This window comes from Podarcis gaigeae (assembly GCF_964106915.1).
Source record: "Podarcis gaigeae genome assembly, chromosome: 11".
Taxonomy (NCBI): domain Eukaryota; kingdom Metazoa; phylum Chordata; class Lepidosauria; order Squamata; family Lacertidae; genus Podarcis; species Podarcis gaigeae.
The window spans coordinates 50926389-50951894 of NC_139687.1; the positions used below are offsets into that span (position 1 = coordinate 50926389).

Sequence of the window (25506 nt, forward strand, 5' to 3'; positions counted from 1 at the left end):
TGGTGATGTCTGGCACCAAGTAAGACAGGGCGAGATATTCTGAGCTCTGTGCAGCACTACATGCTCCTCTTCCAAGCTCATCAGAGCTCTGAATGCACCACATCCCTCCCTCACGCACACACCCGCTATACTCTCCTCCTTAAAAAACGAAATTAAAGATTGGCTCTGCTCATGCACTGCTGAGGGGAAGTCCCCTCGCTTCTTCTGCAGCACACATTAAGCAGGGCACAGGGATGATTCGGGCTAACATGTCGGGAAGCAATATATGCATGATGGTGTCTTCCCTCGACGCACAGAGGGTTCTTTTGACCTATTCTGCAGGCTGACCTTTCTGCCGAGTGGGTCAACTGGCTGTGGAGAGAATATCCGTGTAGGGCTCTTAGCAGACGGCGTGATTCAAAGAGCTAGTTATATTCCTACGGCGATCCCTCTCTTAACCCACAATGAATACCTAGAGTTTCCTAGGCTACTTAAACAAGTGCGACGCCAGGAAGAAAATTTATGCAAACGCTAAAAATGAAACGGAACAGAGCCGAAAGGGACTGTACTTCATGAAAGTTGCACCCTCAGGTGTGGGCCTGTGCAAATGACGTTCGGTTTAATCTATGCCGATGCATGTGGGGAATGAGTGACAAGGAATAAAGAAACAGAGCAATTCTCCCCAATGTTCAAAGCACTTGCACATATTTCCCCTCAATAATTCTTACAGTAAGGCTGTAAGTAAGGTAGGTCAGCATTTTGACCTCTTTATCCCATATAAAGAGCCGAGGAAGAAAGAGAGAAAGAGAGAGAGGGAGGACTCTTTGCCTTAGGATATTCAATGAGCGTGTGGCTGAAAGGAGAGCCAAACACATTCCAGCTCATTATCTTATCTATCACACAATACTGGAAATTAGTTTGTATCCAACTTATTATCTTTCAAGGAGCTTCTGGTGGTAGACGTTAACTCTCAACTCCTCTTGTTTTATTTTCAACAACAACCCTGTGGACTAGTTTAGCCTGAGAAACGGAATGGAGACTTGAACCAGGATCTCCCTGCTTTGCCGGTACTACTACTACTTCTTCTTCTTCCTCTTCTGCTGCTTAAAATTTGTATACCATCCTATGCCCACGGGCCTGAGGGTGGTTACAACATAAAATCTCAATATAAAAGCACAAACACATAATAAAAACAAAAACAACCCAATACAGTGGTACCTCGGGTTACATATGCTTCAGGTTACATACGCATCAGGTTACAGACTCTGCTAACCCAGAAATATTACCTCGGGTTAAGAACTTTGCTTCAGGATGAGAACAGAAATCGTGAAGTGGTGGCGCAGCGGCAGCAGGAGGTCCCATTGGCTAAAGTGGTGCTTCAGGTTAAGAACAGTTTCAGGTTAAGAACAGACCTCCAGAACGTATTAAGTTCTTAACCCGAGGTACCACTGTAACTCCCTGCTCCCCAACACATTTTTGAAGGCCGCTGGATGTCAATCTGCCAAAGGCCTGGTGAAAGAGGAACATTTCTGCCAGGTGCCTAAAGGTGCATAATGAAAGACAGCAGGGAATGTGGATATGGCCAGACGCAAGCCACATGTGCACAAACATTGGAGACGCATTGGGGAGGCTTCACAACATGGGCATCTCAACGGACCACTTGCGTGTCTCCTTGCATGCATTTTGAAAAATGCAGCAACGGGTTCTGGTGTGCAGGGTGCACCTATGTGGAAGTGTATCCCCGCATTTCATCAAGGAAATAGAGGTGCTACACTACACCAGGGGACAGCAAAATTTTTCAGCAGGGGGCCGGTCCACTGTCCCTCAGACCTTGTGGAAGTCCGGACTATATGTTGCCATGATTGCGACCCACATTTTTGGTAAAAACCCTTATTGGGACCAACCCCAACGTTGCCCAAGTGTGCTTTTTTAGGGGGGGTGTTCCCCCATACACCCACGCTGCTTCCATTGCGTTTTACACATTGGCAGTTATTATTTCTCTTGTAAGGCGGGGTGGGTGGCTGAGGTAAATGTGCCATTCCTGTTAGCTCTGGAGAGCATGTGCACATGCGTGGGTGAGGGAAAAACTGTTCGCCATGCTAAGTCAGGCTGGCGCCATTCAAGCAAAAATGTTCTTTTCCCCTCGTGAGGGAAGACGCGGCGGCGACGGCTATTTACCTTTCCATGGCTTGCACCGTGTAGCTAATGAGTGGCCTCCCCAGCAGAGTACAGAACTGCTTTGGAGTGCAGCCGCCCAGGCATTCCTCACTTCCTTTGCAGGGAGCACCGCCAACACAGACACCGGCGCCACAACTGCCCTTCCTGAGGTCAGTTGCCTGCAGCTCCATGGTGGAAATCCAAACTGTGGCTCCTTTTCCCTCTTCCCCACCCCGGAAGAAAAGATTGCTGCGCGCACACGGTGGACGAAGAAGGGGCTTGTCTTCAGCAGCCGCCCGCCTCACTTTTGACCCCCAAGCCTGGCTGAGTCGCAAAAACCATCGTGCATGTGCGCTATGCTGGCTGCCTGGATTCCCAGACCGTCCACGGGCTGGATATAGAAGGTAACTGAGCCTGATCCGGCTCAATCTAGATTGTCCTCTAGCTGTTCCTCGAGTTGCCAGGGTCAGGCTCATACACAGGCAATTCCTGTGCTGGAGTACTGAGAGACAGCCTTCCCTCTAAAGCTACATTAAATGTAAAGGGGCACTTGACCATTAGGTCCAGTCGTAACCGACTCTGGGGTTGTGGCACTCATCTCGCATTATTGGCCGAGGGAACCGGCGTACGGTTTCCGGGTCATGTGGCCACCATGACTAAGCTGCTGCTGGCGAACCAGAGCAGCACACGGAAACGCTGTTTACCTTCCTGCCGGAGCAGTACCTATTTATCTACATGCACTTTTGCGTGCTTTCAAACTGCTAGGTTGGCAGGAGCAGGGACCAGGCAACGGGAGCTCACCCCGTCGTGGGGATTCGAACCTCTGACCTTCTGATCGGCAAGTCCTAGGCGCTGTGGTTTAACCCACAGCGCCACCCACATCCCTAAAGCTACATTAGCACTGCTGCAACTTAGTTATCATTGTTTTGACAGACACCACCATCCTATGGCTTGTTTCAGGAATTTGTGCCTAACAGCCAGACCGCAGGATTGATTAGGGCTGTCAAATTCACAAGTCTTGTGCTGTTACGTTTTATTAGAACTTTAGGTAAAGGGGAGATTTCTGCTGCTTATGTCTGATTTAGGAAGAAGCCTTCATATACTTTGAGGCTTCCCCTTCCCTACCTCCGTTATGCAAATTTGTTGCAAACCACTTTGAAGATTGGGATAAGAGAGAATATTTAACTAATCTCTTTCCGGCTGCCTAGAAAACTGTCCTGCTTGTCTGTAGAGTTTGTTTTGCAAGCTTTTATCCTTACTTGCCCCTTTGACAGCAGAAAAGCTCTTGGAACGAATGCTGCCAGTTCACAACATTCTACGTAGACTCTTAATTCCAGGGCCGTGGGTTTGAGCCCCATGTTGGGTGAAAGATTCCTTCACTCCTTCCAACTCTACAATTCTATGATTTCAAGTTCACTGGATATAAGCTGCAGCAATTTTACCCAACCCTGGTGCCCTTCAGATGTTTTGGATGACAACTGCTGCCATCCCTGGTCACTGGTCTTTCTGGCTAAGGTTGATCAGAGCTGCGCCAGCTTGGGAAAGCCTAACCTTTGGCACATAATTAGAACCACTGCCATAAATACCATATTTTTCGCTCCATAAGACTCACTTTTTTCCTCCTAAAATGTAAGGGGAAATGTGAGTGCGTCTTATGGAGTGAATGGCGCTGTGCAGAGAGGTAGAGCTGCGCAGCGTCCCTGCAGCGAGGCGCCTCTCCTGGAAGCCAGAGGAGGAACACAAGGGACTTCTTCTGTTCCTCCTCTCGCTTCACAGCGAGGCACCTGTCCTGCGAAGCCGGAGGAGGAACAGAAGGGTCTCCTTCTGTTCCTCCTCCAACTTCACTTGAAGGGGCGCTGCGCAGAGAGGGAGAACTGCGCAGCACCCCTTCAGCGACATGCTGGCTTCTGCCTTAGCTGCGCGCATCCTCTTCGGGCAGGGGGAGCCTTCATCCCGCTGCCCTGAAGAGGCTTGGCGTGGTTATCCCAGAAGCCAGAACAGCCACACAGTATCCCAGAAGCCAGATCCCTCTTGCTGTTCTGGCTTCTGGGATTCAAATCCCCCCCCCTTGTTTTACTCCCCCCCAAACTAGGTGTGTCTTATCGTCTGGTGCGTCTTATAGAGCGAAAAATACGGTAATGATAATAAATAATGATAATGCCTAATGCCAGCACATGCATAGTTTTGGAACAGTAAACTTAACTGCACAGTATGTCCGTGACAAAAAAAAGGGTTTATAAAATAATAAGATGCAGTTCCCATTGTGTTATCAAAGATTTAGGGACGAGACATGGAAGTGCACAAGCCCTCTGAGCTGTGTCTGAGCACAGACTCTATCAGTGCAGCCATATTATGTGTCCTGAGCTCACAGAGCTTTGACAACAAAACTCCCATGATTTGAGATAGCTGGAAAATAAGCCTGCAAGGCGGCAGCTGGGACCCAGATCCATAAGTCCCTGCCTCACACAAAATGGTTGCTTTAAAAAGCCCATGGTAGCATCATGAGAATTGGCCTCTACTTGGAAACACCAGGGGAGCCTCAGCATTCTGTTTGTAGCGAAGGCTTGAACTTGATTAAGTCTGACATCAATTCACTTCTCCAGAAACCCCACCACTATGTGCTATCCAAATAGGTGCGGAAACACAGTTTTTCTTGGATGGCTTGTCTACAACCTACGATTTTGAGAATTGTGGGTTTATGCATATCTCATATCATAGGAAAACAATGCTTCTTGCAAAAGATTTCAGAAACATGGTTCTGCCAGACTCTCAGATCTTTCAGGGCCAGGTTTAATATCCTGAAATCCTTAAAACCAAAAGGGTAAATCTTCAGTTTAAAGGCTGATTGCCAGAGAGCAAAGCTGCACTAAAATAGGAAAAAGCAGACAATGATAACCAATTGTAGTATCTGCCCGCGGTACTTCACAAACAAGACACACTGGCTTCAGTGCCTTATGTAATCTCCACTATGTAATGATAAGGAAAACTAAAAGGCCGATTAGTTATGGGGTTCAATATTTTGGCCATCATATTCCTCAGCACTTAACAAGCAATTAATATTTGCCAGTGAAAAATGTTTGGGTAATTCAAAGGTGAAAATCAATACTGCTAGCAAACTTGTTGCACTCTTGGCCACTGACAATTTATCCAAATAACTACAATCCTTAAGGGAGCCAAATCGCTTTGATGTTTTAATTTATGTGCTTTCCTTGCAGATGCTAATCCTTTAAAAACAGATTTCCCTCTCCTCGGTGTAATTCAGGGTGCACTTTGCAGGGCTCACTCTTATTTATTCATCAAATAAACAAGTATGTGCACGCATCCATGCAAAGCCTTGCATTTGAATCAAAAGCATTTCTATATACTGGGTTTTGGTGGGCAAAGGGCAGCGCATTTCTGAAATAAAACCTGTCTGGGAGGATGTATTTAGCAGCAGCTTACAAGACGTATGATTGGCACTTAGCATCTGTGAAAGGTTTGTGTTTATTAATGCAGAAAACAAAAAATCAGTAGCAGCAGAAAAGAAAATACAGGGGGGAAAACCTTTTGCTTGGCCAATTGCTCTATAGAGGAGGAACGGGACCCAAAGTTCCTTATTGTTAGTTATTTATTTATGTTTAATCTGAAAGCCTCCCTAACAAAAGGTTCTCTGAGCAACTCACAGAATAAAAAATAAGTAATAAAAAATATAACAGTATGACAAAAACACCGTAAGGTGAGGGGGGGGGGGGAATCGCCTAGAAAGATGACAGAATTCAAAAACCAACAGAGCTAGAATAAAGTTTAAAAGCTACAGCATGATTGTAAAAGGCTTGAGACAAAAAAAACGGAATTTGCTTGGCACTGAAAAGATACTAAGGAGAGCACAAGGCGGGCCTTTCTGGAGACGGCATGCTACAACTGGGGTGCCAACACTGAAGAGGCCATTTGATACCTCATTTGGCAGCTGTACTCTAAGGAGGGCTTAAGAAAAAAAAGATGTCAGAGTCTAGGTGGGAAGAGGTGATCCTTCAAGTTCTGACTTCTATACTGGGAGTCGAAGGTAGGCTAGTCCATTAAGGCAGATAGGGCTCTGCCCCACCAATCTCAGTCTGCCCAGGATGTGTTACTGCCTGTCAGTTTCCTTCTCCTTTGCCCCTGCAATTCGGCAGGCAGGATGGCGACAAAACGAGAATTAGTTGACTAGTGCCAATTCCACCTGCCACCTGCCTTCTTAACAGGACCAGACAGCACTGTCATCAGGTATGGATAATCCATTGCCAGGGCAAATCTTTACTTGCATTCTTAGTATTTTGTTGGAAGCTGCCCAGAGTGACTGGTGAAACCCAGGCAGATGGGTGGGGTATAAATAATAATAATAATAATAATAATAATAATAATAATAATAATAATTGCATACCAAGCGCTATGCTAAGTAAAACCATTGAACTGTCTCACAACGATTTTAAAATAGAGATGTATCATGATATCACATGGGACCCCGGGGCATTTGTGCCACTGAGACAACATATGTAAGATGAGATCTGGAATAAATGGCAAAACGTTATGTACAATGAACAATTAGATATAATAATAAGGCTGGGGTGTGAGATTAGGGCACCCTTGGAGCAAAGAAATCAGGACTTGACTCCTACAACAGAAATAATTTATGGAATTCGTTGCCATGAGATGTAATGGTGGCCACTAGCTTAAGAAGGGATTAGACAGATTCTTGGAGGATAAATCTCTCAATGGCTATTGGTCATAATAGCTGTATGGAAGATCCATGTTTGCAGGCAATTTGCCACTGGATACCAGTGGGAGAGGGTTGTCAGACATGGGTGCAAACCCCATGTTAATTGTGCTTTTTGAAAAGAGCAGTTAACAAGAGCAATTTTATTTTTAAGGAAAGGCGTGGGCTGATCCTGTACTGCGCTCCTTATTATTTGTTTATTAACTGGATTTATACGGCTCCCAGTAACCCGGTTCTCTGCTGCATTGACAACCCCATAACATGATACACAAGTCTTTAAGGTGCTACAGACTTTCTTTTGTGGGGGTTCAACAAGGCTGCATTTCATCAGGTAGCTCCAATTAACATCTCATAGGATCCAACTATATGGCAACTGACAAGCAATCTCCACCGCACCAATTCCATCAAGCCATTACAGACCTTTCAAAATGAACTGGAAAACCACGCTAACCATTTGCGGACATCAAGGAGATCTGCACAGCTAATGTAATTCTGTGTATACACAGAGCTGTCCTGATTTTCCTCTATGGCTACATCCCCATGTGTTGTGTCAGAGAGGCCCCAATATTCATAAATGCATTTGTAGAGCATGTAAAAGACAACAACGATGAAAGACAACTGAGGAAGGACACAGTAGAGTTTTAGAAAATGCACAGTGCAGAGCCCAGTAACCAAAGTGGCACCCCCATCCCAAAGCTTGGGATGCAACTCCCATAATCCTTGTCAGGAGCTTGTCCTACTCTCGAGTAGGACCCTGGCAGAGACACATGCCCGACTGGCATGTTCTCTCCCTCCTGGTCGATCGTTCAGGAGCTTCAAATGCTCTCTTCAGCCCGAACATCACAGCGAACGATACCAACAGACACTGGCACACTTAGGGATCCGCAGAGTCTTCGCAGCTTGCGTAACAGACCTCAGCAACTCAGCATTTTGACTAATCTACTTTATTTACATATACAGTGGTACTTCGGGTTACAGACGCTTCAGGTTACAGACTCCACTAACCCAGAAATAGTACCTCAGGTTAAGAGCTTTGCTTCAGGATGAGAACAGAAATCGTGCTCTGGTGATGCGGCAGCAGCGGGAGGCCCCATTAGCTAAAGCAGTGCTTCAGGTTAAGATCAGTTTCAGGTTAAGAACGGACCTCCGGAACGAATTAAGTTTTTAACATGATGTACCACTGTAACCACACACAGAACACTGCAGCATGGCTCCCTCTCTCTCTAGCATCAGACAGCAAAGAGAAAAAGAACAAAGGACAATAGTCCCACTTCACAGAACACAGTAACACAAACATCCTGTCTCCATCACTTCCCACTCTGTGGAGTCAAATCATACACCATCATGTGATAGACAACAATCCCATGACTGCAATCATGGAGCAGGAATTCTGATTTTCCTCTATGGCTACATCCCCATGTGTTGTGTCAGAGAGGCCCCTATATTCATGCATGCATTTGTACAGCATGTAAAAAAACACACAATGAAAGACAACTAGGGAGGGACACAGAAGAGTTTTAGAAAACACACAGTGCAGAGCCCAGCAGCCAAAGTGGCACTCCCCCATCCCAAAGCTTTGGACTGCAACTCCCATAATCCTGACCACTGGCCAAGCTAGCTGAGAATGATGGGAGAGGTGGTCCAACAACGTCTGAAAGGTACCATGTTGGCTAAACCTGATGTAGAGAGTGGATCCTGTTTTCAGCATCCTTTATATCTACCAGAAGCAGATCTAAGATAAGACAAAACAAAGTACTTCTTCAGGTAACACATAACTTAAGGAACTGACTGCCGCAATATGTGGCAATTGGTCACTATCTCAAGAGGATAGGTCCAGCAACAGTGGTTAGCTATTCCATGTTGAGAGGTAATAACACTTCTGAGTACAAGATGAGGAGGTCTAACAATAGGGCAATACTGTTATTTTCATATCCTGCTTCTGTGTTTCACAGAACCATCTGGCGACTGCGGGAAGCAGAATGCTGAACCAGAGAGGCCCCTTAAGTATGACCCAGCAAGCCTTTCTTAATAGTCTTATGCTAAGAGTGGTGTCCAAAAGGTAAGGAATATCTCAGGGGAGCCAATAAGGAAAGACTGAATCAAAGTAATTAAGTTATATATGGTTTCATTCTGACCTGAAGGCAAAATTCGTTCCTGATCACTAGTAGGAGGAATTGTTTGGGGCACAGCTTGAATCATCAACATCATCATCATCAATGGATCAATCCTGCCTTTGAATGGTTTGTTTTCTTCAAAATATTTTCAGCACTTCACCCCCAAATCCCTTCCTGAGTTGTGAGAGTCCATCAGTTTCTTTAATGTAAACAAGACATTCCCACCTGTAATTCCTGGTTAAAAGTTATCCTGAAGTAATGTTATTAGCAATTTCTTCATGCAAAGACCACTTTCTCAACCCTTCTCTGTACGGAATCAAAAAACACGACCTCCAGAACTAGGGTTCTTTTACTTTAGGGTTAACAGAAGAATTGAACTGGAACTCAGTCTTTGATCTTTGCTTATAAAATAATAATAAAAATAAATAAGATTATATTGACGACCATTGGCAGAGACAGGATACTAGGCAATATGGACCACTGATCTGACACCATTAGGTCGTCATGCAGCTTTCACGTCAAAACATGTTTACATGCATCTTTAAAACACATTCCATGCTGCAGGACACACTTGCTTTTATTCAGCATGTGCCTGGCCATCTCCATACTTCGCATGATCACTAAGGCATTCCACACATTATGTGGTTTGGGAGAAGTACGCAGAAGACAGGAAACTGCAGCCAATCATGTATTTGCTATATGTGTAGTTAATAATTTTAGAGGTACGTAAAAAACAAACAAACCCTTATGTATGAGCCAGTAACTCATGTACTCAGGCACATGTCCTTCAATTCAAATTGCATGCTTATGTGAGGTATTCACATTAGAAGCCAGCATCTACATATCCTCTAAGATAATTTTACCTTTAAGATAGAATCACAATGGCTTTACAATTTTCACAAAGATCTGCTGCAAGAGGCTTCTCCCAGTGTAAGTGAATATTATGAAATTCAAAGCACACCACTCCCCAAAGTGCCATTTTGTTCCTGAAGGGGAAAAAATACACATTGCTCCTACATGCATTTACTACAAGTAAATCTCTTTTATTTCAGCTGAACTTCCTTTCCCATTGTGTTTCGCATTGCTGCCTCAGTATTAAGCTTTGAAAGGGTGGTAATGGTGGAAATCACATGCTTATGTTTTGAAATTAGTTTTCAACCTTCCCCACCCCCCTCAAAATGTCTCTCCATAAAAGCTAGATTCACACTAGATACATTTTTTAATGCGGACATACATCTTAATTTTATAATTTCCTAATGCTGTTATTTTGCATCAGCCACCACAAATTACTTTGTATTAAAACATAAAACTGCATGATTTGACAGCCAGCATACAAACAGAGCAGAAAGTGACCTTGAACAGCAGTGTATAAAAATACATTTATCACTGAAATGGCATCCTGGCTGTCAGTCAATATATGCCTCTCATTTGTTCAGAGGTTCTCCTGCTGTGATTCCCTCATTACAATTTGCTTTTACTTCCTGGGCAAATGACAAGCTGAAAATGAGGCAGCGTCTTTCTTGACCAAACTTAATCCAGAAAAAATTAGACAACAGCTGCAGCCATCCAAGTGTTACCGTGTGTTCCACAAAACGTTATCTAAAACATACTGTTTTATATACATCCTCGGTGTTACGCGATGCTAAACAGGAGAACCACCAAATGTGTCCCATATCCTCTAAACCCATCACATTTTATTAAGTTATTTACGCTGATCTCTTAAAAAAAAAAAATCAATGCAGCCTATTTTTCAAGCACGCCAGACATTTACAAAGATTTGATTTACATTCGCAGTTTAAGAGGCTCACGCTTCTTTTCTGTTTCAGATATTTCAAGATGACACTGCCAAAAATTAATATGGCAGTAAAGTCAACAGCACATTTTGAACAGTTATTCCTAATTAGGAGCACTCACCTCTAAGTGGATGTAGTTAAGGCCTGCCTCACAGATTACAGTAAGGGGCATAAAATACTTCATTGGAACAAGGGCAGCTGATATCCCTCTATATGTAAACATGCAGGAGTGTGTGGCTGGTGCTTATAAACTGATGCAGCATCCTTTTTTTGTAACAACTCTTTGCTCCCCTAAAAGGCTAGCAATGCGTAAATAAGTAGGGAGGGGTGAATCTGTCAGTTTCCCTTTCTCATTTCCCCAATCATTATTTCCGTTCACCCCATTTCTGTCTAAATTTGAGATTTCTTCTTATTATGATTGGGGGGGGGGAAACCTTCATGAAAATTCACACACACATTCATGTGTATTTCTAATATTAACCTTTCTGCATGTGATTTTTACACAGTGCGTGCATTTTTAAAAACAGTGGCCCCCCAACAAATAATATATTTCTGCAAATTATTTTTGTGAATATATACAGTTTTCTACGCACCTCTCACTAATATACACATTTTTTGGTACATATTCTCTAGTTGGAGAACTAAACGGCAAAATTCGGAAATGTTTACATTTCAGAGAAGAGCTGTGTGTTGCCGTTCCTGTGCACATTTTCGGAGAAGCAAATCTGGAATGTTCACACAAAAATGTGAAACAAATCCCTCAACCATGGCTAATAAGTAACCTTAATACAGAGAAAAGTAAAAAGAAATCAGTCTGCTTAAAGAAGTAGACATGGTGAGGAATAACACACAACTATTTCCTTACCAAAGAAGTAAGACTGCAGTACTAGTTCATTCCACACATTTTAAAATGAAGAAATATAATTATTATTTGTAAGCATGAAATATGAATCTATCCAGGGGAAATTTTAATCTATTTATAATTTGTTATATTATTGCTTAATATTAAATTTTATGAAGAACCGGCTAATGTGATGTTTTCCAAACTTTTTTAAAAAACTGTTTTAAAATATTACTCGGCAGGCACTTAAAACAGAAGCAAACAGAAAACCATGAAAACATTTGCACATCTTTAACTTTTTAGGAAGTGTTCTGTGCACTGCAAAATATAATACTGAGAATTGGCAGAACACCACCATCACCGTAATGAAAACCCACACAATTTACTGGCAAAATGCATCCCATTCACCTAATCAGACGGATAATGATCTTGAATTTACATGCCCTAGCTGTTGTAAATCACCAAAGACTCATTTTCCCCACAAAATTGATGTTCATTGGAATGAATAGCTTGAGAGCATTTTATTCTTTTCTTTTTTTAAAAAAAAAATAACAATAATAAACAGGGAACAGAAATATGGTAATATACATGCTTATATGAGGGTTCATAATTCAAGCACATTATTCTTTATTGGAAACAGATGCTAGATAGGAAAAAATAATGTTAACCCACTTAAGCAACCAAGTGTATTGCTCATAAAATTGTATTTCAGAAGCAGTAAGATTTTTAGTTTTGTGTCTGCACACTAGTCCATAAGCCTAGTTTATTATTGTCCATTTCTTATATAAGAGTCAAAAAGAATAGAAACCAATGTGATTTGCAGGACTGGAGAATGCTCTATATAAATTTAAACCAGGGTTTAACTTACTTGAAGAGCATATCTGGATAATTTGTTGCTATATCCATCTTTTGATGGAGTTCAAGAGGGCTATAGGCATTTTATATTGTGAATTACACTGTATATTTGGAGTATTCTGTGGAAGTCATGTTATGTAAGAAATAACATTAAACAGAAAAAACACATCAGTAAGTTGAAAATACAACTATTTCCTGAAATCAAGATCTTCTGCATTATAAGGACTTCAACAGCCTCACTATGGCCTTTGAGGACTGCGAAATATTTTTTTTTAAATTAGGTAAGGGTATATATATATTTGATATGCATTGTTACAATAACATGATTTCATGGTTTATTTTTTAAAGCCACATTTCCCCTCTCCAACACAAAAGCCAGACTTTAGTTTCTGCTTAATTAGAATAGGCTTTGGGACCAGACTCAGGACTGCAAGGACCTTAAGAGTAGAAACCTCCAAAAAATATAACAGAACCTGTAGTGAATCATTTAACGAAGAACTAAAACAAAATAAAAATGTTTCGGATGCAAAGAACAAACCAGCTACTATCACACGCTCAAGGCTTTGGGCAGTTAACTCCAGCATGCCTGGTAAACTGCTTTTGAAACTGGTGAGATTTTCAAAAGCAACTTGTGATGAGGCATGGGACTCTGTCATTAAATAAACAAAGCATTCTGGTGGACACATGGGAAACTCTTCTGTGCCCTAAAACTGTTCTTTCATCCTTATCCACAATTGTGCATGTTCAAAACAGCACGTTGTCCAGTGTCAGGTAATTCTAAAGCCAGTTATTTAGAAATTCTGCAAGTTTATAAAGCTCTCCATTTCAATTTGCCAATCTTTAATGGGAGGGGTTGAGGGGCTGGCACTGTGTTGAAGTGAGGAACATTGGTGCACAAGCAATTTATGCAGTGAATCTTTATATTAATGATGCGGCCAAAGATTAAAGTTATGATCTCCTGAGAAGGAAGAAGAGATAAGGTAAATGACCAGTCCTCAGTATCTAAGTGCCAAATGTCTCTCCAAACTTCAGCTTGTGGACATTATTCTGGAAACAAACAAACAAATGAAAAGGAAAACACAGTTGTGCATCTGCTTGTACCTTCCAAAGAATTTCTGGGAACTTCTGTTTCAAGGATCAAGTTTGCAGATTGTCATGTTTCATGTAGACACTGCTCACGGCATAAGAGAAAGAGGTATTTGGCTGTAAATGTTCAGCACCACTTAACCCATAAGCTCTGGTCAAGTGTTTTCCCATAAAGCAGAATGCCATTTTATTTAGACAGCAATTCTAACCGTTTGCAATTAATCTCTTAGAGCAAATCAGTTTTCAAAGAGATATTCCAATAAATTTCGCCCTTAAAAAAAATCAATCTTATTTGTTTCCAACTCATCTTGGGGGAAGGAAGCATTTTAATTGAGGTCTCTTCTGAGCTCTAGAGGCAAGGATCAAACTAGGGCACTAGGATGTATCACTTGAATAAGCCAAGGCAAAGAGGCTGTTCTCGCTAAATTATTTTTGGCTGAACTAAGGTTTTCTCTACTTTACATTGCAGGGTTTTTTTATTTAAAAAATGAATTATATGAAGTGACCATGGGCTAAAATGTTTGGATATTTAAAATGGGAACTCTTAACCTTTGATGTCATGGACTCCAGGGTACCAAATGTGTAGAAATCTATTAATTCCAAAATAAGATGAAATTTGCAATAATATTGAATTTACTGAACAATATGGAACTGCCAGAAAACCAGTGCCCACTTACTCCCCACCCCCTTTAACATCCTTTGCCTGGTGCAAATGTGCCTCTATACCAGGGGTCACCAGGAGAACATATGGACCAGCATATGGAGAACATATGGACCAGACTCTGGTGCTTACAGGGTATCTTTCCCCACTGAAAATAAATTGCTAGGTTTGCTTGTTGTGTGTGTGTTTGTATATATGTGGTGCCTATAGCAGTTTCTCCATCTTGCATATGTACCCACGAGCCCTGAAAGGCTAGTGATTCCTACACTGGGAGATCTCTGTTTAATTACTATCATTCAAATAGAAATACATCTTGTCATATTGAAAACTGTGAAAAGGTTACTCCTGTTTGTTCTTGAAGGTGCTGGTGAAGGACCTTCCTGGTACCCCTTCCTTATAGTTCTTAATCTTTGAGAGTCACTCTTGGACTGGAAAGAAGTTGCCCTCAAACAGATAACTGTGCTCTGCAAAGTAGGGCATATGACCACCCTACTTCTAATAACAACTATTATTTTCTAACTCTATAGGAAGCTCTGAGTTTTGCCCTGGGGGCAGGGGCAGGGGGAGAAACCAGATGTTTAGCGGATTGTTATGGGTCGATCAATTTAGTCTGAAAGTTGAGACACAGAATCTTTGAATGTCAGTGGATAGTGTGGGGGAAAGGACTGAAGAGAGTTAGAATTGGTCCGCTCAAGCCCAGATCAGCTAAGGGAATGCATGCCATGATGAAAAAGACCACTTTGAAGGAAGAAGAAAAGAAAAAATGGACACTATCCTCCTTCATTGCTCTCCAGTCACCCACTCCCTGGCATTACAGCAATAAAATGGTAAGGTTTTGGACTGAGCCCTCTAATGCTATAGAGTGGTACCTCTGGTTACAAACTTAATTCGTTCCGGAGGTCCATTCTTAACCTGAAACCGTTCTTAACCTGAGGTACCGCTTTAGCTAATGGGGCCTCCTGTTTCCACCACCGTGCAATTTCTGTTCTTATCCTGAGGTAAAGTTCTTAACCAGAGGTATTACTTCCAGGTTAGCGGAGCCTGTAACTTGAAGTGTTTGTAACCAGAGGTACCACTGTATACTAGCACAGCTGGGGAAGGCCTTGGGGTGCTGAATTTTTTTTAAAAAGAGGTGTCCTTCCTCCTGGAGCGTAAGGCTGTAAAAATCAGTAATAGCAGCCAGAACAGTCGCCACAATCCACTGAAAAGCAACAGCAAATGACTGGGTGTTTTTTGTTTGTTTGCTTGCTTTTAAACCTTTTAAAATTGACATCATGGAAACATATCTGTGAAGGGAGTTCCACCACTGTGGTAACATCACAGAAAAGGCCCCATCCATGTTCATTGCTGGCTTTTTTCTGTTTCACCCAGAAAAAGAAGATGTTAATGACCAGGCAGAATTGTATGGAGACAGGCAGCCCAGTACCCGCTGCCACTCGCACCCCAACTGGAAACCACATTCGTAACAGTCCCTTTGCTACTGCAGCCACCAGCTTGTTGATCTTCCTCTCTGGAAAAGCTTGCTTGGTTTAATAATAATAATAATGATGATGATGATGATGATAATAATAATAATAATAATAATAATAATAATAATAATACTTACACCTTGCCCATCAGACTGAGCTGCCCCAGTGACTCTGGGTGGCTCCCAACATAATAAAACCACACCAAAACATAAGCTTCAGGTGATCTGCCAAGAAATTCTTATTTTGCTGGGGTCAGTGTTTGCACAGGTCAATGTCCTGTCTCCCCAATTTGGTGCCGGATTGTTTTCTCCTGCTCTTGGCTTTATTGCACACATGGGATTTTGGAAATTTTGACTTTCCACCCTGTGTTTTAATATTATGTTATGTTTTTGGTCACTTTGAGCTTATTTTAGAAAGAAACAGAGTTATCCAAATAATTATAATTTATGGGTGACAATCCTGCATGGATTAGGATAGCGGCTACAAGTACAGCTTTTGTGAAACTTTTGTTCATTTATTTTAAATGCAAGTTACCCACCCTTCAGTACATTGTAGTGCTATGCCAGCATCTTTAAAAATCGCACATAGTAGAGGAGATGGTAGCTATTCTTTTATCATTACATATGACACAAGTGGCAAGCTTCTTAGTTTTGGGGGGGGGGGGGAATTCAGGATATTTCATTTCATTTCTTTTAACGATCTTTTAATGCATCCAATACAAATAAGTCATGATAAAAATGACTTAAAACAAACAACTTATATCTAATAAAGTAATAATCCAGTAGAACATAATAGTACAAAAATAACTCTCAAAATATCAACAAATAATAATTAAATGTAAATTCACTTTCAACCATTACAATAAATCATTATCAAATTATAAATAAAAATAACAACAGAGTCACAATATATCAAAGACCACAATACATTAAAAAAACCTCGTAGAAAATGAGAACCACATTGGCTGGGGGAGATGAGAGTTGGAATCCAACAATTTCAGGAAGGTCACAGGTTCCTCATCTCTATTTTAGTGGAGATCCTTAAAGACACTCGGTCCTTAAAACCACTAATATTACCATGCTGTTTTCTCTGCTTCAGGGTTTATTTCTTCAAGCATACAGGGATGAACTGCACTCTTTCAATGTTGCCCTGGTACCTTCTGGATTGAAGATGGAAGCAACGGTGGTATCCATGAAGGCGGCCCAATTGACTGCCCCAGAAAACAACAGCAGTGCAGGTTTCTCACCTATCATATTGTTGCACCTGGGTTTTTTTAGAGGCTTCTTTTGGTGCAGCACTTGCACATTCTAGAGATGCACCCTTAAACGCTACCCCACCCCCAAGAAGCTATTCGCATAATGGCTGTTTCTTTCCCTAAAGCCATCAATTAAGAGATTGCCACCCAATTACCACTAAAAGCCGCTTCAAAAATATTCGCTCAGGAATCTGCTCCTGGAAATAAATAAGGTAGTTCGCTCCCCCCCCCCCATGCATAGCTGCCCATTGGACTGATAAGATTGAAATTGGCACCTCCTAGCTTGCTATGCTGCTTGAGTAGCTCAGTTCCAACCCAGACACACTCTGCAAACAGCAGCTACATGAATAAGGAATTAGAAGTGTCAAACCAGAGTTAACTATTTAATTGAATCTTGCTACCTCGAAATGAAAACAATATGGAAGAGCCTGCCCCGCGCCGGACTCCCACCGACCACATACATCGAAGACAAGGCTCTCTCCAACATGGAGGCCATTGGCAGGAAGAGGAGACGCAAAGCTGGCTTGGTTTCAGAAGTCACAAGGCCATTTCAAAATGTGGAAAATGTTAACGTAGGACCTCCCTTGTGGTAGTAAGCAAATGCTAGGGGCTCCTTACAGAATCGGGCCCCAGGCTGCTTAGAGCACATGGAGAGCCAGGCATGACAGAAAGAGAAGCCAATAAGGTGTTTGGGGTCTAAGAGAAATGTGCTCTCCAACGTCTAATGATCTCCATTGGGACAGCGCGCCACTGTGTTGCTGGAAGAGGAGCACAGTAAATACTGACATCAAGTTTTAAGCCTGGAATGATGATATTTGCAGCTTGTTGCTTTCTTTCTCTCTCTCCCTCTTTTAAAAAAAACACTTCCTTTGTCTGAAGCTTGTCTTTCGAATTTCTCACAGTTTAACCACTGCAGCACCTTGGAGGACAGCTGTGCATCTTCTGGTTATTTAAAGTACTGCACACACTGACGACAATAGACTACTTTTTAAAAGTATGCTTAAAAATCAATTATGGATAATTAATGCTAGCCTTCTTTTTCGGTGCTTGCTCTCTTGAAATGCTACATATGCCTTTATTGGGGGCAGGGAGAAGAGCTGGAAACAAACTTTGCTCTACCAAGCTGAATTTTTGGCAGGGTGGGAATTAGGGTGCTATGCTTTAACAATCTATGCTCTCTCTAATCATCCCCCGAATTGATGTGATCACACGCCGCCAACCTCAGCTTGTCTGCACTGCTAGCCCCTCCAACAGCTGTCTCATAAGGCACATCCACGTTCCCGCATTGCCGGTCAATACCATGCAATCTGCTCTTGCGTTGCGCAGTTCACGTACAGTAACGTGTCCCAAGGCATTTTGACAATCCATACAAGATAGCCCCAAAAGGCAAAACCTCAAATGAACTGGATAAAGCAAAGGAGAGAGGAAGGCGGGAGGGGGAAACAACAACTGTTTCAACCCCTCACATTAAAAGAGGAACTAAAGCATTGAGCGGGGGGGGGGGAGAAACTGAGTCAGACCAACACCACCCTGCTCTCTCCTGGCAGGAATGCTGTGCATTTTGAAAGGAAATGCCATTAAAAACAGTTAATACATTAAGACGACGCTTAGCATCAGTTATTTGTTCAAGCAGCAAAAGGCTTCCACACATTTTCTACTTTCATGCTACCAAAATGTTTCAAATGGGATTTTTCTTGCATGCTGTAAGTTACTTGGATTAACGTTCATCGTTTGATATGGGGATTAAAAAGGTTTAGTTCCATTGCAGCCTTCAAATGACCCTATATCCTCTCTTGAAAGGCCATTTTGTAAGACCCCACAGCAAGACTCTGAGAGAATTCACGAACATATACCTAAGGGTCTTGGTGTGTTTATGAGTGTGTAAGGGAGTTCTTCACCCAACACTTCCTTGCACTGTTAGAAATAATCAATTCCCAGAAGCGTACAAGTTTATTCATAGCAGTTTCTCTTCAGATCTGTGCACATCTGCTCCCTAACTCCCCACGTTCACACACACATACTGTGGCATTATAATTAATTTAACACAAATCACATGCCACTCTAATGTGCATTCAGAGGAGCTTACAGATAGAGAAATGTAAACTAAAACAATATAAAACCAATTTTATAAAGTTACACAATGTAATGATGTGTTTGATCTAGATTTAATGGGCTGAAAACTTCCTTCTGTCTACAGAAGGCTTTTGATTAAGCAGTGTGATCCAGCCTTTGACCCGAACGGAGGGCTTCAAGTTACAAGACAGGAGATTACGACTAAACATCAGAAAGAACTTCCTTATGGTAGGAGCTGTTCAACAGTGGAACGGACTCCTTCGGATGGTGGTGGACTGTCCTTCACTGGAGGTTTTAAGCAGAGGTTGGATGGCCATCAGTCAGGGATGCTTCAGTTCAGATTCCTGCACTGCAGGGGGCCGGACCAGATGACACTTCCAATTAGGTCCCAACTTTACCATTCTATGATTCTCCCTCCTCCCATTGTTCATACAGTTCGCAACAACCCTCCAAACCATCCAAATCAATCAAAACCACAATCAGTGCCCTTGAAATCTTTGCGCTAGCAGAAGCGCTGGAACATCTGGGCAGGTGCAACCTAAAATGGGGATGCGCCAAAGCTCGGTGGTAGATCATCTGTTCTGCATGCAGAAGATCCCAGATACAATTGCCAGCATCTACAGGTAGGGCTGGGAAAGACCTGTTTCTGGAAACTCTGGAGGCAATACTGCACTGGACAGACCAACAGTCTAGCTCATTATATAAAGCATCTTCCTATGGTCCAGGTAGAAGGCAAAACTCTTTTTTTTTTAATCCATGCAGTTGCTTTGCCTTAAGAGAAGACAAGCCCCTTGGAAACAACGTTGTAACTTGCAAAGGTCATGTCTAGACTAGGAGTATAGGTCATCCTTGGAAAGATTAAGGAATATGTTTAACTGACGCTGTTTTTAAAGCACAAGAAATTTGAGGAAAATCAAATGGAGAAAATCATGCTTAAAACAACCAGCCATAAGGGACAAACCCATGTTAATCGAGACATTTCTTTCTGAAAATGTGAACCCCACATTGGCTGCAAGGATACACTTTAGGAACATAGGAAATGGCCCGATACCAAGTTCATCCATCTTACTTGCCATTTCTGACACTCATTGGCAGTGGCTCACTGCGGTTTTGCATAGAGGTCTTTTCCCTTGGGGACGCAGGTGGCGCTGTGGGTTAAAGCCTCAGCGCCTAGGACTTGCCGATTGAAAGGTCGGCGGTTCGAATCCCTGCGGCGGGGTGCGCTCCCGCTGCTCGGTCCCAGCGCCTGCCAACCTAGCAGTTCGAAAGCACCTCCGGGTGCAAGTAGATAAATAGGGACCGCTTACCAGCGGGAAGGTAAACGGCGTTTCCGTGTGCGGCTCTGGCTCGCCAGATGCAGCGTTGTCACGCTGGCCACGTGACCTGGAAGTGTCTCCGGACAGCGCTGGCCCCTGGCCTCTTGAGTGAGATGGGCGCACAACCCCAGAGTCTGTCAAGACTGGCCCCTACGGGCAGGGGTACCTTTACCTTTACCTTTTCCCTTGGGAGTTGCTGGGGATTGGACCTGGAATCTTCTACATGCAATCTTGCAGTTGAGCTATAGTCCTAATCTTGTAGGAATACCAGTGAACTTCTGCTAATGTGTTTCTGCTGTACAGTTTTTCCACACCAGACTAGACTTTGGTTACAAAAAGATTAGGTGCTGCCCAGGCCTGAGTGTGTTGAAAGACATCATCTGCATTTGTTCCCTTTCTCTCGCTGGTCCTGGTCCACAACATTACATGGACCTATACTCAACCCAGTTTACTTTTCAACAGAAAAGTAAGCATTAATTGCCCACTATAAACAGAAACATCTATAAAGACGTATCTTTTTGCCTAGGCTTTCCCTGACCCCCATTAGTATCCGATTCCTGTTTTTCCAGTATTGTTTTATTGGGTTTTATAATGTTATTTCTGCTTTTATTATACTGCTTTATTGTTCTTATGTTGCTGTTTTCATGCAATCTTTAGAGATCTGTAAATATTAAGCACTTTAGAAATGGTGCGCCAACACTTTTCATGTGTTGTGTGATTGACTGCTGTAACGATGACTAAGTATGTCGGCTGTTTGTGTACGCCGTCTGGTTTTATAGAACACTGAAATAACAATAGTTTGTTTTTACCTGTTAAGATCTATGATCTTGACAATGAACCCTAAACTCTCAACTTGTTGCTTCTGGTCACACTGTTGCTGGTATTGTAAAAGGTTTCACCGATTCTAACTATTGACTATTCTAAACCACTTCCAAATTCCTGACTCCTTAGAATTTGGTTCACCATCTTTGCCCTTTCTCCCTCATGCACACCCTCTTCCAAGTTATGGTTTTCACCACAAAAGGAATAAGCAGGAGCAGGAGCCGCTATTATTCACCTCTGGCTGCCACTGGTGAATCCTCCCTTAATATACTCCACATCAGGCACAGGCAAACTCAGCCCTCCAGATGTTTTGGGACTACAACTCCCATCATCCCTAGCTAACAGGACCAGTGGTCAGGGATGATGGGAGCTGTATTCTCAAAACATCTGGAGGGCCGAGTTTGCCTCTGCCTGCTCCATACACTACAAACAAACACATTTTTACAGACATTCCCTCTTCTGAGGGATTCTGGGAACTGCAAGTCTGTGTGTGTGTGTGTGTGTGTGCGCGCGCGCGCGCATGTGTGTGTCTATATGGTGTGTGTTAGACAGTGCAATTTTTCTAGAAAAAGAGACTCACCCTGAACACACCCCTTGTTCTCTTAGAATGGCAATGGTGCCCACCTGAGGGGGGCAGGAACTGAAAAAAAGCCCTGGGTGTGGACCTCTTTCACATGAGTTCTCAGCATACTTCCCAAGCTACAATTCTTGGCATTCTTTAGGGGAAGCCATATCAATTGAAGTGGTAAGTGCTCTTAAGTTGCCTCAAAGTTAGCGATATGGCAAAAGTGTTGCAAAATGGGAACACCTCAAAAATGAAATTTGGTTTGCATGAAACAATGGTGAATTTTTTAAAATTAAAACATTAGCATGTATTTTGCCTGAGAAGTTCCTATTTGTTTCAATGCATCCCAATGGAATTTCTGATCCCACCAAGAACTCAGTGGGACTTACTTCTTGGTAAATATGTTTTGACTTGAAAAGTTAGTGACTATGAAATGTAGACTGAACATCTATTTTGCTGCAAGGACTCAGAACCATGTCCTTGTGGTGATTTTTCTCCCTGCAGAAATAATGTCATGTATGATGAGGCTTTAACTGAATGTGGCTGACAACTCAAAACATTTCCTCACTTTAGCCAAACAACAGACCATTTTTTAATACCCACCCAGGTAATCAAATAAAGGTTTATGGTGGATCTTACCAAGTACTGTGCTACCTCCACACTCTAAGCCATGGCATTAAAAAAACACACACAACAAAAACAATGGATATGTATTGTGCTCTGTTCTTAAGGCTCAGTGAATTGAGAGCATTTTTTATGTTTCCGAAAATCAGAGAAAAATATCTCCAAATCCCACAATATTCAGATTGTAGGATCTACCCCAGTTCCAGCAGTAATTCTAGTCAATCAAATAAAACACTGTTACAGCTGGCAACAGTGTAAATTTCTAACCATGATTAGCTGAACGTTTACTATTGTCCAATTGACGAATCTTTTAGAAACCCTATCTTGCACTGTGATACCCTATGAAGTAGGCTGCCCATTGAAGGTAAAGAATACCTCAGTATTACATCAGCCTGCTCTCTGGCATTCAAGCTGCCTCATTTTTGTGTCTTAACTTTACCTTTAAAAAGCCAAGGTTTTCCCTTTCGTTTTCCCTTCTGAATTTAATTCTAAAACTTTCAACGTTTAGTGCCAACGCGGCTTTTCACATCCTGCCTCTGCACAGTCCTGCTGACCAATTATTGCTTTTATATATGCACAATAAGAAGGAGAAAAATGGGTGAAAATGTTGAGACTTAGTACCAATATGAGTGGCACAAGCGGACTGCAATAATATCAATGAGCTGTGATGCTGTATGTTTATCATGAGATAATCACACCCCTGGAGGATTAAAGGCACTCAGCTGAACCTTGCGCCTTCTAACACACTTGGGGTGTCATTATCTGATGATAACCCTACTCCCTGTCAAGCCTTATTGCTTAATTAGGGGTTATGAAGGTGATAACAAGACTAAAAGAAATCGGATGAACAGCACCTAAGATGAGCGATACCTTAATCAACTTAAATCTAGCAGCTGAAAACAGACATGGCCAACAAAAGGCATATAATCACTTAACAGTAATTACGTGCTATACAAGAATGCGTCAGCTGATATGTGGAGTGGAAATTCCCACACTTAATCGTCGGTTCTGTCAATGGTTTTGTGAAAGGAAAGGAAATTTAATGTGTGCTTAGGAAAACATTATATTCAGCTGGCACCTAAAGACAGCCTGATCCGGCAAAAAGGAGTCTCATAATCCAGTACTTAATTAAAAGGAGTACAAGGGAAGAAGTGGATGGTTGGGTGCATCCCCCTATATATTTTCTTGCTGTCTGAAATGCAGTCAGTGATAGAAAAATAGGCAAATGCTTTTAAAGCGCACAGAACATGGTCTGTCAAAATCCAGGTCTTTTGTTCTGTTCTGTAAACACTTGGCCTATTTGCAGATAGAACACGCTTGCGGACCTGGTAAATTCGGAACTGCTTTCCAATTCACAGTGAAACATCAATTATCTTTATCAAACAACAATATCTCATCTCAGTCCATTATCAAGATGGAGTCTTATTTTAGCTGGACTGCAGCCCTATCTGTATATCAAGGCGGGCCGCAGTGGCAGAGAGTGAGTGAAAGGCTGTGAAATAATCAATAATAATCATCAAATTGTGGCCGACAGGTTGTGAGGATGGAAGTTTTTGATGAAACCTCAACCTTTTTGTGTGTGTGTCCGTATGTGTGTGTGCACAGATGATAAGGTTTAACCTTTACAATACCTGATAACTATGACTCAGAAGAAGCAGACCAGCATACACATAAGACATTTGGCCATTCAAAATAAGGTTGCAACGACATATCACCTTCTTATTAGAGAACACCCTCTATTCAGGAAGGACAAGAAATGGCTCCATGAGCATATGACATGGTGCATTGCAATGTACTACAGAGTAGCTGTAATTCAAATATTTAGCAGAATCGTTAACATGTGAAGACACTGTTTGCATAAGCACGAGCAGAAGAATATATGACCACATTTTGTGGTCAATAGAAACCCTAAAGGCTTTTATAGGGTTACAATAATTGCTGGTGTGATTTTGGGCAGAATCCAGGCTGCTCATTATCATTTGATGATACAGATTTTGTTGTTGTTGTTCAGGCTTATTTTAAATGTAAATTCACAGAAACCTGAGATTGCTAACTCCTTACCAACTGGACTTGGAATGCAAATATTTGCAATAAGTGCTTTCGAAAACACATAGGGATAATCAAAGTAGACAAGCATTTAGGAGGGAAGTGTGGACACTCAAAAGTCCATTTAACTCATTTACTTGCCTCTTTATTGCTTTAGTTGGAAAATACTGAGCAACCCGTATTACTGATAAGGTTGTGAATTCAGAAGAGGGGGTAGTATTTTGTTAAAACCTCTGGCTTTAGTGCTGCTTCTTTATGGTGTAGAGTCTACATGCATATACCACATGTGAACCAATAACGTTGTCTATAGATAATGTCAAAAACACAGGACACCACAGAATTCTTGAATAATAAAGTGTAAAAACAGTTCACACTGTGATCTGTGTAAAAGATCAAATCCATAAGGTCTTGTACTCCTCCTCTCTTGTGTACACATTCCCTGCTCCCTTTACCATTTGGAGTCAATGGTGGCACATTATATCTGGACTCATGTTAATGTTATCCATTGTTAGGTCAACACAAGAGTTTACAAACCTACATTAGGTCTGCATATGTAGTGTAGAAGTCCATTTAATTGTTTATCACAGTCTCTCAGTGGCTGCACTCGGAAGATAGCATCTTGGCTTAATATGAAGTAGCCTTGCATCACCCACTCCCCAATTTACAACCTCTCCTTCCATAAGCTGGCAAAGAAAACAATACATCTTGGATTAACTATAGTTTCTAGTTATGGCCAAATCAGGAAACTATGGTTAACAGCTTTGGAAAAAGCAAGAATATAAAACTATGGTTTGAGATTGGCTTTGTAGCCTGGCTTGTTCCAAAGCTAATGCTAGCCATAGTTTCTAGGTTCAGACTGAATACTTTCATGTTTTGTTGGCTCATTTGCACAAAGTGGGAAGCAAAACAGCTGCATCTGGCAAACGAGTCTTCTTCGTTTCTTGGTTTATTAAGCCAAGGCGTGATGTTCTGCACACACCCAAAAGAAAGTACCAGTGATCTGATGAAAAATACTAGTGCTCCTGAGGAATAGTAAAAGACATGGTTTAACATGCATCAGAAATCATCCATAAACTGCATAAGGATCCATAAGCACACACGGTTCCTGCTTTCTCATT

General features: G+C 42.0%; 1 protein-coding gene across 5 annotated transcripts in view; it reads right to left on the reverse strand.

Moving 5' to 3' along the window:
• Window positions 1–25506, reverse strand: part of WDR7 (WD repeat domain 7) — a 214968-nt gene that overhangs the window by 8274 nt on the left and 181188 nt on the right. The gene's annotated exons all lie outside the window — the stretch shown is intronic.